The sequence below is a fragment of the Grampus griseus genome (assembly GCF_964374135.1).
Source record: "Grampus griseus genome assembly, chromosome: 5".
Classification (NCBI taxonomy): Eukaryota; Metazoa; Chordata; class Mammalia; order Artiodactyla; family Delphinidae; genus Grampus; species Grampus griseus.
The window spans coordinates 50,495,299-50,513,756 of record NC_138998.1 but is presented as its reverse complement, the minus strand read 5'-3'; the positions used below and the strand labels follow the sequence as shown (position 1 = coordinate 50,513,756).

At 37.0% G+C, this 18,458-nt stretch overlaps 1 protein-coding gene across 1 annotated transcript in view; it reads left to right on the top strand.

The window, feature by feature from the left end:
* SPATA16 (spermatogenesis associated 16) overlaps positions 1-18,458 on the top strand; it is a gene marked incomplete at its 3' end in the record, with an annotated part of 224,474 nt that overhangs the window by 98,200 nt on the left and 107,816 nt on the right. The gene's annotated exons all lie outside the window — the stretch shown is intronic.

Genomic DNA, 18,458 nt, shown 5'->3' with positions numbered 1-18,458 from the left:
CAGACTCCCCTTCTCTTTGATAAATTCTCTCAAAGAATTTTCTTCATCTCTCAATGTATAGGTACCTATTGTTTCTTACCCATCCACTTTACCACCCCAGGAATTTATCAAGAAAGTGTGAGTGATTTCTATACATATTCCAACCATAACTCCTAGGGAGAAAGCCACAGTAATAGGAATGGGGAGCCTAGGTTGCTGGTGGCTACTATCTCTAGAACATTTGCAAATAACATTTGCTTGGAAAATGAAGTTTAAGAAATTTAAATAGATAACAGAGTGATTCCATAAAATTGATACCGTGAGTTTGACATGAATTCCATTTTATAAGTTGGTCTTAGGAATTGCTTGAACTCAATTAAACGATGGATACGGAAGGCAGAATTAATCTCAGCTACTCTCACCTTGCAGTCAAACAACCAATATGCCACAATATCTATTTACCTGTATGTCAGTGTCCACTTTTAAAAATTAAAATAGGTCTCTATCAATCTCGTTTTTACATTCTATTTTTCCTTATACTCTTCTCCTGAATGTTTTATCTTACATTACCCACATACGACTTCTTCCTACTTTTTTTTTTTTTTTTTTTTAGTCCTACTTTTCATTTTGTCTACTGAGTTGTCCCTGTGGCTTATTCTCTTCCCACATACACTATGCAAATGAGAGGGAATTTAAGCGATGATAGTAAGCTTCCTTCTGTCCCACGCTTTGTAAAGGTCACTAGCTACAAATGAAGCTAATAAGCTCAGCATAAACAGATACAGTTATCTGTAAAATAGTTTTCTTCAAGAGGTGGTTCACTAATGTGTCTTCTGACTCTAATCAAGAGATAATAGGAGAAAGCTAGATGCAACTTCAGAACTAGATTGTAACTAGTTAAAACTGCTAGTAGTGTGCTGGGTTAGCTTGTACAGACTCTAGAGAGCCCACTGTTAAATATTCAGGAATATTGGGAGAGCCAGTTGTTAACTGTAGGAGAAATTAGCATTGCTGGGAGAATTTACACTATGAAAATTGGCAAATGCTACAAACCCAGGATTTTGGAGTTTGGGGGAGAGCCAGATACCAGTAGATCATTGACTATAACTTAATTGTATCAGCCTAACTGCTTGAGTTAAAGTGGTGATAAAAATTCTTTATGGTTCCTAAAATAAATGAATAAACAATGAGAACTTGAAAAGTAGGAATTTGTCAGTACTTACCATGTAATATTGGCACTAAATATCCATTTACCTTGACATGTATATCCCTGAAGTGCAATGTGTATCTGTGTAATATCATTTGATGACTAACTTGACAATGATCCTTGAGAAAATTCCTGATAATTGTTGGCTATACTGGTGTGGACTTTCCAACAGAGAAGCAGATACAAGTGTTTTCCATCTTGGTTTCCTTGGCAATTATAATCCTTAATACAGAGTATTAGTCATCCTCTTTTCCCCTCAAGGGAAAGAATACTATGAACCATGAACACGAATATCTTAGTTTCTCTTAGCTATTTGATTTCTAGTGTAAAACACTAAACACAAATCAATGTATTAAGCGTTCATATTTATCAATCAACTGCTTGGATACTTAGATAGTTTGGTTCAGGTCTCTTATAAGCACATTATATTAAAACTAATTGAAAAAGCCCACATATCAAGGTTATTGCCTCTGAGAAGCCAATCAGTCGTGTTTCTGAGATTGAGAAGCACCCACCAAAGAATGCCATTACCATGTAACTTAGGAAGTTTTAAAACCATGATTCCCAGTGAAGTAGATCATCTTCCATCTGGTCCAAGACAGTGCATTTACAACCAGTCCCTGGAAGCTGGGTTATCTAAAATTTTCTCATCCTAACCAGCTCTACCCAGGAAGGAATTCGTAGAGAACAGTCCAGAAAACATTTCCAGGACAGCTTCACAAAATCCCAGATTCTCAGCCAGAGAGGTTATAGGAAATGGGATTGAACAGAGGGTATAAATCAATGGGCATATTGACTGATTACGACAGGTATCATGACAATGGGCGGGTCCTTTTATTTTATTGGTCAATATCTTTTCAGAAACATCATACCAGAAGAAAGAGCCCGAATATATAAATGGTAGGAAGCTAAATAAAAATAAGGATATTTTATTTTGATATAGGCTCTGCAGGGATGCTGGTCACCCTTGAGAAGACACTTAGCACAGTTAAATTGATGAAATCACATTTTCATACCATAAATCTCAATTGAGATTACTGTAACCCCCTGTGAGGCCTGTGAGGCCTTACCTGAAATAGGCCTTCCCTGAAATAGCCAGTAGCCTAGCTCTTTAACATTGCTCTGTTTCCGTGCCTATAAAAGTGTACGTGTTGAAATAAAATGTTCTTGCTCAAATCTGTCCCTCCTCCAACACACACACACACACACACACACACACACACACACACACATCTGGCCTACTTTCATAAGAAAGATGATAAACCAAGAAACAATATGCAGAGATGTAAAAAGGCATACAAACAAAAGCCAAGACTACCTTATGAAGGAACTAATAACTTGATAATACGAACAGCACCATGTCTTTCATCTCTGCATGCTCACTGACTAGCACAGGCCTTGGCACAAACCAAGTTTGGGGTTTACAAATTAAGCTAGCTAGCCTCTGAGTTTGTGATTACTAACCATTTAGCTGCATCAGTAAGGAGATATTACATGAATTTCTTGGTACAACCCTGGTTGAAAAATAAATATAAGAGTGTGCACGTAGTAGTAAAGTCATGTGATAGGGTCATGCCTCCTACAGTGAAGAGTCACGAGGCACAAAACAGATGACACTGCACCGAACCTTTATTTAAGACCACCCTGTGTAAGAGGAAGCAAACAGAAGGTAACACTAAGTGAGAAAACACAACAAAGCCTCTTCATCCATCACTAAGGAAGAATTAGCTCTGTGTTTCTACATACGTGAACTAGACCTGGAGACACTAGAGCAGGAATAACACATTCAAATGCTTACAAAGTCCACGCATATGGTATGTGAATTATAAGATAAAAGGGTGTTGTATGAACTACAGAAGACTGGAGCTAACTACAGTGACTGTACAATTGCTCTCTCAGACTGAACACTGTTGAGAGTGAAAGTGGGTGCATTTAAGAATTATACTAGGAAAACAGGCATAAACCAGGACTATCATTAGCACACTGGCCATATGGTCACCCTACCACTGGCCCTTCTGAAGGGAGTAGCCTTATGCAAGTCCAGCTAATGCTACTGTATAGAAATACAGGTTCAGTGTTGCAGATTTTTCAGGAAATAGTATAATAATTCAGAGCTTTCCAAGAAATTTCTTGACTTTTAAATGTTGGCAATTACTTCAAGTTTTTCAAACACGGTGTCGTCATAAGAAAGCTGAAGTAGTCCCATTCAGGAAAATGTAATCCTCTGAAGAATCAATTGGCCAGGTGACCAATTTGCAGAATTCACCAAATTTCAAGTTTACTAGAATCTTATTTTAAGAAATAATCTTACTGACAAATTAATATGAATACATTTTCTTATGTACATATTCCTCATGAATATATTCAGCAAATCTTGTTAATTTTTTAAAATTTTCAGTTTTTAAAAGCTATGGTTATAGAATGATTTATTCTCATAAATATGTTCTTCTTGTGTGTATGATTATTACTATACTGTTCTTGAATATTCTATGACTATTTTCTTCTTATTAACATAACCAAAATTTTAATTTGGAAGTTTAACAATTTATACTAATTTCTTTCTCATATTTTAAAAGCCACTTTTTTTGTTTTTAACATTTCATCATTTTTAAGATCCATTCCCCAATTTTTGGAGAGTGAGCAAATTTGCCTGTGTGATCAAATGTATTTTTAACTGTTTATAGAATTTACAACAACTTGTATTTAATGAGGAGATTTTTTTTTTTTGCGGTACGCGGGCCTCTCACTGCTGCGGCCTCCCCCGCTGCGGAGCACAGGCTCCGGAAGCGCAGGCCCAGCGGCCATGGCTCACGGGCCCAGCCGCTCCGCGGCACATGGGATCCTCCCGGACCGGGGCACGAACCCATGTCCCCTGCCTTAGCAGGCGGACTCTCAACCACTGCGCCACCAGGGAAGCCCTAATGAGGAGATTTTAATAGCATTCTACTTTATCTCCTGAAGCTAGAAAAAGCCAAGATAGGGAAAATGAACAGTGAGCAACACAGCACAATCTGGGCTGTGGATCCCACAGAGGGGAGACTGAAGAACAGAGAGAAACCATAGGCTGCAGAACCCTGGAGCCCTCCTGGCTCCTTCGAATCCATCAGTAGGATTAATACAAATTTTTTAAAGAGTTAAAATAAGCTGTCTTAGTAGATAAGCATATTTATAAATTTAACAAATTGGTCATTTGACAAACTCATCATCTGATGAATTGATCGCGAGCCCACAGAAGGCTGTGGGCCACATCATCAGATTTGAAGCCGGGAAGTCAAGCCCTCTCTCCAGCTCTAAAGGGATACCGGAGTTTAATTCCTCAACAGTAAAAGCTGAGCTTCCTCCTACCAGCATGAGGATTCCTTCCCGCATCATAGTTTGCGCAAGGGCAGTTGGAGGAAGATTTTAGTCTAAAAACAGCAGTCCACTGTTAGAAAAAGGTGTTACCTTACAGAGTTCAACAGCTTTAGTTTACTATCTACAACAAAACTGGTCTGCTCTATATTTTGAAATAATATTATTTAGTGCCGTGTAATGTATGTAATATTGTGAGAAAGAGAGTAAATAATACAATATGTAGTATAAAATTTTTTTAATCTTTGCCCTGCTTAAAGTACTGCACTGAATGACACACTGGATTTCGGAGCTCTTGTATATTACATGTGCTTTTCAGGATTAAAAAAACAAATTGGTGGGCTTCTCTGGTGGCGCAGTGGTTGACAGTCCGCCTGCCAATGCAGGGAACGCGGGTTCGTGTCCCGGTCTGGGAGGATCCCACATGCCGCGGAGCGGCTGGGCCCATGAGCCATGGCCGCTGAGCCTGCGGTCCGGAGCCTGTGCTCCGCAACGGGAGAGGCCACAACAGTGAGAGGCCCGCGTACCGCAAAAAAAAACCCAAAACAAACAAACAAACAAAAAACAAATTGGTGAGATGCCACCAAGTTGCATCTGTCTGCTTGTTAATACACTAAGAATTTTCTCCCTCATAGCTATTTCTCAGCTTTGCCTCTCTCACTCTTGACCTCTGACAGTGCCTTTCAGTTCACTCCTATTTTATCATTTTGGCTACCTGCTATTCCCATCCTCCTTCTCTGCACTTGCCTTTTTTCTTGTTTCATGATGCTTACCTTTTCTGAAAAAAATAAAAGTCCCTTCTTTGTGAGTATCCCCTTGCTTCTGGTCATTAATAAGCCATTGTCCAAGCATCTCATTCATTAAGACTTTGACTTTCCTTGGTAATTGCCATTGTTTTAACTAATTAGTAGTTACATTTGTTTCTGCTTTATCTTATTTTTGATAAATTAGACAAATTAGAGTATCTGAATTTTCAAGAAATCTGCTCTATAGATGAATGTACAATGAAAATCTCAAACAATAAATTCCTTAAAACACAGATTCTTTTAGAAATGAATTGTCAGCTATGGCTAAGGTGTGACACATTAGAGTATCAATGTTTGAATGAGAATTAGTTTAAACACTTAAGGTCTGGGCTCTGCATGGGTATCAGGATGTTCTAGGGATGTTTCTTTGCCAGGTAGTATGTTACTGTCAAGCCAAATCAAAACATGGTATTTCAAGATGCATGAATTCATAGCTACCCTCACTGACAAGCCCAACAGTAGAGGTTAGTAGAGGTGGGAGTAGGTAAGCTTCCTGAGACCCAGCAGGGGATTTGGGGATTTGATTTTGTTGTTGTTTTCTTAGGTAAGTTGGTCCTACTGGAAATTAAAAACAATGCATATATAAATCACAATCTGTCAAAAGAAAAGGGTGACCCCAAAATAAACTGAAGTGTTTGTTCAGAAATCTGGTAACATAAAGCAGTGGTGTTGCTGTAGATAAGCAGTCACTCAGGGGTAAGTAGTACAGTAGCAACAAGGAAGAAACTGTGTCAGCTTTTTTGGTGTCATGGAACTCTATGATTTTAAATGAGATTATTAGGTATCTTGCAAGAGAGGAGAATATACTGACAGGCAGACTCAAGACAAGTGATTCTGAAGAGATGATAGTAGTGTTGGGAGCTTATTTTAACAGTTCTGATTCAATTGGAAGTGTAAAATCCATTCATTCACCATGCAAGAGGCTAAAAATATATCACAGGGTTTTTGGTTAAAGTAAGTTCTCATTTATGCCCACAAATAAATGAAGACTATAGGCTAATTTGTATTCTTAAATTGGCCATCTGCCTGAAGGGCTTTCTTTCTTTTTACTGGAGGCAGTTCACCACTGCGAGAACAGCTTTAGTGTGGTCTGACATTAGTCAGTCATATGTAACATACAGTTAGGCCATGATCATTCCACCACTAAATCGACTTTCCTTTTCCCTACACATGACAAAGCTGCATGAACCCTAAGCACTGTGAAAATGTCGCTTCCTTATGTATTTCTAAAGCTGACATTAATAAAGAGATATTTAGTCATTTCACATGACTTAGGTTAAATATAAGACTACAGCACACCCAATTTTTATATGTGTAAGGTGTAGTGTTTGTGATTTCAAGGAAAAAAGTGAACACTAAAATATACTACAGTTTCAAGTTTCTAGCCATCTATTAGGTATTAAGGATTTAACATTGCAGATTTATAAATGTCTAATTCTACAATAAAAATGCTAAATGTAAGGCTATAATGACATCAGGTGGATTAAAAAGTAATTCTGTTGCCTTAAGAAAAGCTTTGGACATGATCCAAATTATAAGTAAATTACTGCAAGGACACATAATCTTACATAAATACAGAAAAAGATTTTACATCAGGCTGTTAACAACAACATCTGAAAATCCATCAGAGAAAAATGAACATTGATTGAATTTGTGAATTCTCCATCTTGCTGATGTTTATCATGGTATTTTTGTCCCTTTTCTCTTTTGAATGGTATGCTATGCATTTGCATTACCTTTAAACATTTCTAAAATAATTTAGAAATGCACAATTCTTGGACTGTGCGCACTGTCTGCAAATATTGGTCTAGAAAACATGTAGCAGAGTACAGAGAAAGATTTCTCTTTTTTGCTATAGATCCAACCTTGCCTCTTTTAAAAAGCGGGTGGAGCAATGAAGATAATGTAAGAGAGAATGCAGAAAAGCCCTAGAGTGTCACGTTTAAAATATGAAGAAATAAAGATCTCTTCCCTCCCTTCTTCCCTTCAATCAGACATCCACCTGATTCCATATTTTCTACAATAACAGAATGTAGAAAATCAATTAAACATTCAAAAGTTTAATCCAAAGGAGCTACAGTTTAACTCAGAGTTCTGTGCTGTCTTCTAATATCTAAGTGTTGCCAAGTGAATCAGAGTATAGTCTGTAAATGTTAAAATTATGATAAATGGATCAAAAGCTCCATGTTTTTAATCTGTAACGTGGAGATAATAATAGCATCTGTGTCACAGAGGTTATTATGAGGATAAATGAGACAATTTATATTGTGCACTTAGCACAGTACTTGGCACATCATAAACTCTCAATAAAGAATGAGCTATTATCATTGTTTCTGTTGTTAACAATTAGAGCTCTTTGAAGATAGCTGAAGCTACCTCAAGAGACAATGAGTTTCTCAACACTGAAACCAGAATTTGTTGAGCAGTCCTGTAGCTGAAGTACTGCACTACGAGAGACGAGCTTGCACCCCAAGACTATTTGATCCCATCTCACTCTGAGTCAGCACATCTGTGTTTCTGGAAAGACCACTGTTAACATAGGGGTTGAAGGACAAGATTCTCGCTGCTTTAAGGAGTTAAAAGAGGCAAGACTGTGACTTTAAAAAAATTTTGTGTATGAATATATTATGAATGTTAGCATCCTGTTTCAGTCTGAGTGATGTTCCAGTTATTCTTTAAGGGAGTCACAATGTGGAGGTCTCTGGGGTTGGCAGGTGGAACTTTAAATCACACAGAGAAAGAGAAGTGTTCAGTCACCTGGTTTTTATGCCAATTCTCCCTTTTTTCCTTTCCTCAGTTCTGTCAAAAATAGCAATACCTTGACAAAAGATTTAGGCTGGAAATACTAACACTGCCAGAAACTGAAATTCTTCACCCTTCTTTTTAATAGCCACATTGGTCCATCACACTATTTTGCACATAAATTAATTTTGATGCCACTAATTGTGAAAACTGCTTATAAGTCAAAAGTTCTGATTTTGTATCTGTCTGCTAAGGAGGAATCACCTACACTAGAGAATTACAGTCAAGGCAGAAAGAACTGTGTTCTACTCCCAGGGCTACAAATGACTGGCTATGTGTGACCTCGGGCAAGTTAATTAAGTAAGCTCTTTGAGTTTCAATTTCCTCAACCATAAAATGAAGATAATAATACTACCTTACAAAGTAAGCATAAGGATTAAATAAAATAATGAATATAAAACACTAAACTCAGTGCCTGGCACATAATAAGTCCTCAATTAATTATTGCTGTTGCTATTGTTGTTACAAGCTTTGAAGAATGCGGTTTAAAATCCTAATACATTCACTCTGAATTAATTCTATTGAGTGAAACTTTGGTATAAACATTATACTACTCAACTACTACCCCAATTTATCTCCATTTTAGCAGCTATCATCTATGACCTCCTGCTCTTTGCCAAACTTTATGTCAGATGCTTGTCTTGCATCATCTTTGTTCCTCACAACTCTGCAAAGAAATTATATTCTGCATTTTTTAGGTGAGAAAACTTAAGCTACAGTTTGAATGACTTGTCAGAGATCACACCATTGATAAGTAGCAAATCTGAAATCGAGCTTAATCTTATCATCAAATGCCTATTCCTGCACACACACAAAAAAACACACTTGGCATTGTCAGACTTTTTCATATTTGCCATTTGGGTAAGTTTGAAATGGCATTGCCTTATTGTGATATACATTTTTTTTTATTATTATTACTAATAAGCCTGTGCATTTTTTTTTTTTTTTTTGGTACGCGGGCCTCTCACTGCCGTGGCCTCTCCCGTTGTGGAGCACAGGCTCCGGACGCACAGGCTCAGCAGCCATGGCTCACGGGGCCCAGCCGCTCCGCGGCATGTGGGATCCCCCCAGACCGGGGCACGAACCCGCGTCCCCTGCATCGGCAGGCGGACCCTCAACCACTGCGCCACCAGGGAATCCCTAGCCTGTGCATTTTTAATATTTATTGGTTAATCATGTTTCCTCTTCAGTGATATGTTAATTTGTGTATTTACCTTTTGCTCATTTCTTATTGAATTGTCTTTTTATCATTAAATTTAGGAAGCTTTATATATTCTGTATACTAATAACTTTTGGTAATATGTGTTGCAAGTAATTTTTTCCAACTTATGGCTTGTATAATCATACTCTTCATGATATTTTTGATAAAAAAAAAGCCTAAAGATTTAGTTTTAATGTAGTCAAATGTATCAAATTCCTTTATGATTTGCACCGTTTGAGTTTTAAGAAATATTCCTCTATTCCAAGCTCATCAAGATAGCCTCCTGTATTGTCTTCAAAAATTTTAAACTGTTCTCTTTGCCTTTAAAGTTTTGACCCAATGCTAATTGATTTTTATGTATGGTGTGAGGTAGGAATCTATTATCATGTTTTTCCCTCAACGGACATTCAATTATCTTGACATTATCTTACTAAATCCTTTCGCCATTGATCTTCAACGTTGATTCTGTCTAGATCAGTTTTACACATATGAATATGCTGATTTCTGGTCTGCATTCTACTGATTCATCTATTTGTCTGTTGCACTGCCAAGACTACACTATCCTACATAGAATGGTTTAATAAGATATCTTGATAGCTAGTAAAGCAAACCTCCCCAACTGATTCTTTTTCAAGAATGTTTTACCTATTATTGGCCTTTTACTCTTCCACCAAAATGGTAGAAAGAGTGAATCTGAATTCCAAACCAGGATAGGGTAACTTCTGGTTAGGAATTCCCAAGGAAGACTTTCTTACTTTTTCTTGTGCTCCACCAGGATTCAAGGTCAAGGCTGGCATGCAGTTCCACTATTTTGCTCTGTAAGAGTTTCTCCTAGCTCTTTCATGGAAAATGTTATCTCTTAAAGAAACCATTATGCAGGTGGTCTTCTATTCAATCTTCACTATACTTGGACCTCAGGCTATGTCTCCTTTCCCCTATGCACATGTCTTCTTAAAAGTCAGCTACTAGAAGAGTAAATATTAACCACAAGCAAACCAGCTGTCCCAAAATAGGAGAGACAGAAAAAGAGAATCCCAAGTTACTGGAGGAGAAATCTCTGAGCAGAAACCTCCATGGAAACCAGTGCTAGGATAGGAAAACCTGAACTGTAACTGACAAATTTCTGGAGGCTCAATGTTGAAAACTTTGAGAGGTTAAAAATGTCAGGGTGTGTGGGGGGCTCCAGTCATAGGGAGACCCCTACACTTTTGTGAGTTTTATCTCCAGGTGCTCTACCAAGTCCTCACAGTGAATATGGGAGGAAAATTCCACCATGCTTCTAGCAGAAGGAAGGGAAAAGAAACCATTTTGAAATATGCCAGAGCTTTCTGTTCTCTTTAGGAAGTCCTGCCTTCAAGTGAACCTACTTTACCAGAGCCTGACATACCTGAAGGAAGAGAAATACCCAGCTCCAGCTCATTCTAGCCTTCCAAATGAGGAAAGAGGAATACCCAACTCCAGTCCTTTTTTGCCATTGCATCACACCTAAATGGGGTTACAAACTGGGAAGCACTGGTGAAGTTCACAGTCCAGGAGCCCAGGTTCACCTAATGTACATCATAGACTGAGACCTAATCATAGAACTTCAGAATGCTTCCCCTCCCCCAAAACCTCACCACTACATACCAAAAGCCTATTTACTGCAGTTCCTTCTACCTAAGGAACTACCCATACTTCATGTCCCCCTTGTAACAGAAAGTTGTAATGCATACTAAAAAGCTAGAAGACAGAGTGTGAAGAAACTGAACAAGCATCAGAACCAGAATGATATGTAGCAGGAATGTTGGAATTATCACAATGGGAACATTTAAAAATACATAATTAATATACTAAGGGCTTTAAAAAAAACAAAACATGCAAGAACAGATGGATAATGTAAGCAGAGAAATGAAAATTCTGAGAAAGAAACAGAAATACTAGAGATCAAAAACAATGCAACAGAAATGAAGAACGTCTTCGATGGGCTCATTAGTAGAGTGCATATGGCTGAATAAAGAATCTCTGAGCTTTGAGGACATGACAATAAGAATTTCCAAAATAGTACACTGAAAAGCAAAAAGGAAAGGGAATGAAAAAAAAACAATATCTAAGAACTGCGGGAAAACTATAAAAAGTATAACATATATGTAATGGAAATACAAGAAGGAGAAGAAAGGAACAGAAGCAACATTTAGAGCAATGACTGAGAATTTCCAAATATTATTGTTAGACACCAAAACACAGATCAAGAAGCTTAGAGAACACCAAGCAGGACAAATGCCAAAAACCTACACCTTGGCATATCATTTTGAAATCACAGAAATTCAAAGATAAAGAAAAAATTCTGAAAAGAAGCCACAAGAGAAAAAAATCTTACAAATAAAGAAGCAAAGATAAGAATTACATCTGACCACTCCTCAGAAACCATGCGAGCAAGAAGGAAGTGGATGGAATATTTAAAGTGTTGAGAGAAAAAACCCCACCAACCTAGAATTATGTATCTTGCAAAAGTATCCTTCAAAAGTGAAGGAGAAATAAAACTTTCTCAGACAAACAAAAATTGAGAAAATCTGTTGCCAGTAGATCTGCCTTGCAAGAAATGTTAAAAAAAGTTCTTCAAAGAGACGGAAAATGTTATGATATAGGGCAGAAACTCAGGTCTATAATACATAAATAAAGGGACAGCATGAGAGAATGAATAAGTGAAGGCAAACTAAAAACACTGAATTTTTTTTACTCTCAAATGAGCTAACTGATAAGTTTATTGAAAATAATAATAGCAACAATATATTCAATTATGAATGCTTGTGTCTATGTATATAGGCACCTATGCATGCTTAGAGATTAGTGAAATGAATGACAACAATGATACAAGGGATGGGAGGGATGAATTAGGAATATTTTGTTATTTTAAGGTACTTGCACTATCTGTGGAATGGTATAGTGTACTAGCATATTTGAAAGTGTACTTGGATTAGTTGTAAATGTATATTGGAAATTCTAGGGCAACCACTGATAAAAGTAAAAAAAAAAAAAGTATAATTGATATGCTAAAAATGGAGGAAAAAACTGAATCATATAATATGCTCAACCAAGAAGAGAAAAGGCAGAAAAATTGTGGAAGACAAAAATAAGAAAAATGGCAATATAAAAAGTAACAAATATGGTAGATATTAATCCAACTCATCAATAATCATTTTAAATGTTAATGCTCTAAATATACCAATAAAAGACAGAGACTGTCAGAGTAGATAAAAAAATAATACCTAACTATATCCTGTCTACAAGAAACTCAATTTAAATATAAAGACATATACAGATTAAAAGTAAAGGGATAGAGATATAACATGCTAACATCAATCAAAAGAAAGTGGGGGGCTTCCCTGGTGGTGCAGTGGTTGAGAGTCCGCCTGCCGATGCAGGGGACGCGGGTTCGTGCCCGCAGTCCAGGAAGATCCCACATGCCACGGAGTGGCTGGGCCCGTGAGCCATGGCCGCTGAGTCTGCGCGTCCGGAGCCTGTACTCCACAACGGGAGAGGCCACAACAGTGAGAGGCCCGCGTAACGCAAAAAAAAAAGAAAAAAGAAAAAAAGAAAGTGGGAGTACCTGTATGAATTTTAAACAGACCAGACTTCAGACCAAGGAAAGTTTTCAGGGATAAAGAGGAACATTACATAATGGTAAATGGATCAATACTTCAAGAATATATGATAATCCTTAATGTGTATGTACCTAACAACATAGGATCAAAATATATGGGACAAAAACTAGAGAAATGCAAAGAGAAATAGATGAACCGACCATTATAGTTGGAGATTTTAAGACCCCTTCATCAGAAATGAAGAGATCCAACAGGCAGAAAATCAGTAAAGACACAGTTGAACTCAACAACACCATCAATCAACCGGACAAAATTGACATCTATAAACTACCTCATCCAACAGCAGCATATTATACAGTTTCCTCATTCTCACAGGAAATATTCACCAAAATAGACCACTTCTAGGCCATTAAATACACCTTAACAAATTTGAAAGAACAGAAATCATACAATGTTTGCTCTCAGACCACAGTGGAATTAAACTAGAAAAGAATAACAGAAACATAGCTGGAAAATCCTCCAAATACTAGGAGGTTAAACACACTTCTGAATAACACATGAGTCAAATAAGAAATCTTAAGAGAAATTTTTAAATATTTCCAACTAAAAGAAAATGAAAATACAACTTATCAAAATGTGTATGTGCAGCAAAAGCAGTATTTAGAGTGAAATTTCTAGTCTTGAACGCATATATTAGAAAAGAAAGATCTGAAATCAATAATCTAAGGTTTCACTTTAGGAAGGTAGAAAAAGTAGAGCAAATTAAATCCAAAGTAAGCAGAGGAAAAGGTATAATAAAAATTAGAGCCAAAATCAATGAAATTAAAAACAGAACATTATTAGAAAAAAAATCAACAGAACAAAAACTGGTTCACTGAAAAGATCAATAAAATTAACCAGCCACTAGCTAAGCTAAGAAAAATAGAAGGGCACAAATTACTATGTCCAAAATGAAAAAGGGAACATCACTACAGATTCCTTATACATTAAAAGGATATTAAAGGAACACTATGAACAACTCTATGCCCACAAATTTGATAACTTAGATTAAATGGACCAATTCCTTTAATGACACAATTTGCCAAAATCCACAAAGAACAAGTAGACAATCTAAAATGGCCTATACCTATTAAAGACATTGAATCAATATTTGATAACCTTCCAGAACAAAAACAACCAGGCCCAGGTAGTAGATTCACTAGTGGATTCCGCCAAACACTTAAGGAAAAATTATACCAATTATCAACAATCTCTTCCAGAAGATATGACCAGAGAAAATACTTTCTAACCCATGCCATGAAGCCAGCATTACCCTAATCCCAAAATAAGACAAAGACATTACAAACAAACAAAAAAAAATATATATATCTCTCATGAACCAATATCTCTCATGAACACAGATGCAAAATCCTAAACAAAATATTAGCAAATTGAATCTAGCAATATATTAAGAGATTATATACCATGACCAGATGGGATTTACCTTAAGTATGTAATGATTGTTCAGCATCTGAAAATCAATTAATGCAACCCATCACATCAATAGGCTAAAAAAGAAAAATTACATGATTATATCAATAGATGCAGGAAAATCACATGACAAAGTCCAACATCCACTCATGATAAAAAGCACTCAGAAAACTAGAAATAAAGGGGAACTTCCTCACCTTGATAAAGACTACCTACAATAAAAACCTACAGGTAACATCATGCTTGATGAGAAACTTGAAGCTTTCCCACTAAGATCAGGTATAAGGTAAGGATGTCCCCATTCACAACTCCTTTTCAACACTGTAATGGAAGTTCTAGCTAAGGCAATAAGACAAGAAAAAAAGTATACAGTTTGGGAAGGAAGAAACAAATCTGTCTTTATTCTCAGATGACATGATCACATGTGTAAAAAATCTGAAAGAATTGACAAAAAACACCTGCAACTAATAAGCAGTTATAGCAAGGTTGCAAGATACAAGTTGAACATACAAAGGTCAATTGCTTCCTATATACCAGCAATAAACGGGTGGAATTTGAAATTTAAAACACATTACCATGTACACTAGCATCCAAAGAAATGAAATACTTGGGCATAAAACTAACAAAATATATTTGAGATCTACATGAAGAAAACTATAAAACTCTGATGAAATGTATCAAAGAACTAAATAAATGGAGAGATAGTCTATGTTCATGGATAGAAAGACACAATATTTTCAAGATGTCAGTTCTTCCCTCCTTGATCTATAGATTCATTCCCAACCAAAATCCCAGCAAGTTATTTTATGGATATCAACAAACTAATCCTAGAGTTTATAGAGAGAGACAAAAGATCCAGAATAGCCAACTCGATCTTAAAGGAGAAGAGCAAAGTTGGAGGACTAACACTACCCAACTTCAAGATTTACTATAAAGCTACAGTAATCAAGACAGTGTGGTATTGGGAGAAAAAATAGATACATAGATCAATGGAATAGAACAGAGAACCCAGAAATATACCCACATAAAAAGAGTCAACTGATCTCTGACAAAGGAGCAAAGGCAATATAATAAAGATAGTCTTTTCAACAAATGGTGCTGAAACGACTGGACATACACACGCGCACTCACACACACACAAATCTAGACACAGACCTTACATCATACACAAAAAAATTAACTCAAAATGGATCATAGACCTAAATGTAAAACACAAAACTATAAAACTCTCACAAGGTAACATAGAAACTATGTTACTACAATGGTAGTTAAATGTCATTAAACATTCGTCAAAACCCATAGGATATACAACACCAAGAGTGAACCATAACATAAACTATGGACTTTGAATGATAACAATATGCCAGTGTAGGTTCACTGATTGTAACAAGTGGATAATGAGGTGTGGGATGTTGATAGCGGGGGAAAGTGTGAGTGTGTAGGTACAGGGAGTATATGAAAAATCTCCCTACCTTCTACTCAGTTTTGTTGTGAACCTAAAGCTGATTTTAAAAAATAAAGTTTATTAATTAAAGAATTTTTTTAATTTTCATAATTTTTTAAAGATCCTCTAATGAATGCTAAAGTTAGTAGGCAAACATTTGAGGAGAAACATGATATTAGCATAGACTCAAAATATCTCCCCAAATATTTCTCAATTGAAAAGGGAAACCTAGTAACTTGCTGGTGAAGAAAAACGGCAAATACCACCTTAATCATATTAGCAAGGTTAATATCACCAGTAATAAAACATCAACAGTGTACCCCCTGGTTGTATGCAATGAGAAAGACAACACGTTACTTCTATAGTATTCTTGCCTAAAATACATAATTTCACTCTAATCATGAGAAAACATCAAGTTCAATTTGGGACACATTCTATATAGTAACCAGTCATTTACTCATTAAAAGTATCAAGGCCATGAAAGAAAAGGAAAGAATGAGAAAATATCAAAGACTGGAGGACACTAAGGAAACACAACTTAAAACGTATTGTGGCCTCCTTGACTGGATCCTGGAACAGAAAAAGAGCATGAAGGAAAAAAACTGGTGAAATTTGGAAAAGTCTGTAGTTCAGTTAATAACAATGTGCCAGTATTAATTTCCTGGTTTTATTCATTGTACTATGGTTATGTAAGTTGTTAAAATTAGAGGAAGCTAGGGGAAACTGGGTGGAAGAATATATGTTAACTCTCTGTTCTATTTTTGCAATCTTTCTGTAAATTTTAAATCTTTCAAAAAAAATTTAAGAACACCTGTTTGTTATGTTTGTTTTCAGTCTGTGTTGTTTAAGAGTATCAGCTGTTCTGAATAGGGTTTCTCTGATCATCTTTTCCACCATAGTCCCAAATTTGAAAGCCAAGACTTAACATTTTAAAGACATATTTATCATCTTTCTCTCCCAGCCTATTTTGGGATATCCTTTGCCTGCTATAATTTAAGAACATGTTCTTTTTCTACATTTTATATCTCCTACAGAATCCATCTTAATTTTAGCTTCTGAAGCTTATTCTGCTATTCTTTTATACTTTTCTTTAACTACCTGAATCACAAAATCAGGTGCTAATAACTTCATGAGAATTGGGGTTAGACAGTCGGGATCAGCAATCCAGTATTATCACTTACAATTGTGTTGGCTTCAGCAAGACCCTTAGTCCCTATGAATGAGTATAATAATGCTAGTATCTGGATTCAAGTCTCTAAAAGCTATTATGAGAACCAATTTTCTCTTTTCCCCCAGGTTCCCTGACATCACAGTCTCTAAATTTTTTCCTACTTCTCTAACTTTTCCTTCCCAATCTCTTATTCCTAAACCCACTGCTTAAAAATCAGTATTTTCTAAGGTTCTATCCCCTTGACTCTTTTTTAAAATTGTGCATTTTCTTTTCCTTGGCCAGTCAATTGCCTCTCCTGGCTTCAACTAATCAATATACTAATGACTCCAAAATTCATGCCTACATTCTCAGATCTTGCTCCCAGCCTCCACATTTATATATTCAAGCACCTTCTGGTTATCCCCATTTGGCTGTATTATAAGCATCTCAATCAAAACATGCTCTAGGCTTCTCTGGTGGCGCAGTGGTTGAGAGTCCGCCTGCCGATGCAGGGGACACGAGTTCGTGCCCCAGTCCGGGAAGATCCCACATGCCACGGAGCGGCTGGGCCCGTGAGCCATGGCCGCTGAGCCTGCGCGTCCGGAGCCTGTGCTCCGCAACGGGAGAGGCCACAGCAGTGAGAGGCCTGCGTACCACAAAAACAAAAGAAAATGCTCTAAACTGAACTCTTTATTGCTCTCAAAAACTTAACTCTCCAGTATCTTTATTGTTGAACATAAGGGACTGATTAATTAAATAGTGAAAATACCCACAGAGTACAATGCAACCATTTTAATTAATGGACAGATAATATTTACTAATGTGGAAGAAATTCTCAACATATCATTCATTTTTAAAAGCAGGTTAAAGAACAATATGTATAGTATGCTTTATTTAAAGAACAAATTTGGACACATCTCTCTCCAGACTAATTACTTCAAATGGCTCTCCATAATCTACAAAATAAATCCTGGCAAAAAATTAAAGGTCTCAGGCTTCCCTGGTGGTGCACTGGTTGGGGGTCCGCCTGCTGATGCAGGGTACACGGGTTCGTGCCCCGGTCCGGGAAGATCCCACATGCCGCGGAGCGGCTGGGCCCGTGAGCCATGGCCGCTGTGCCTGCGCGTCCGGAGCCTGTCTGTGCTCCGCAACGGGAGAGGCCACAACAGTGAGAGGCCACAACAGTGAGAGGCCCGCGTACCGCAAAAAAAAAAAAAAAAAAAAAATTAACGGTCTCATAATTAAGACCCTGTTTATCTCTCTAGACCCCTTTACACACATACATACAAACACACACACGCACACACACTTTTCAATACTGACATACTACCCAAGCACAGCATGCTGTTTCATGCTTGTGCACATTTTCATATTCTATCTCAGAACAGCTTTTCCCTCTTTGGTCACCTCTTTGGTCAGGCGATTGACTGGCCAAGGAAAAGTGGGCCTTTCTTGGGGCCCACTCCC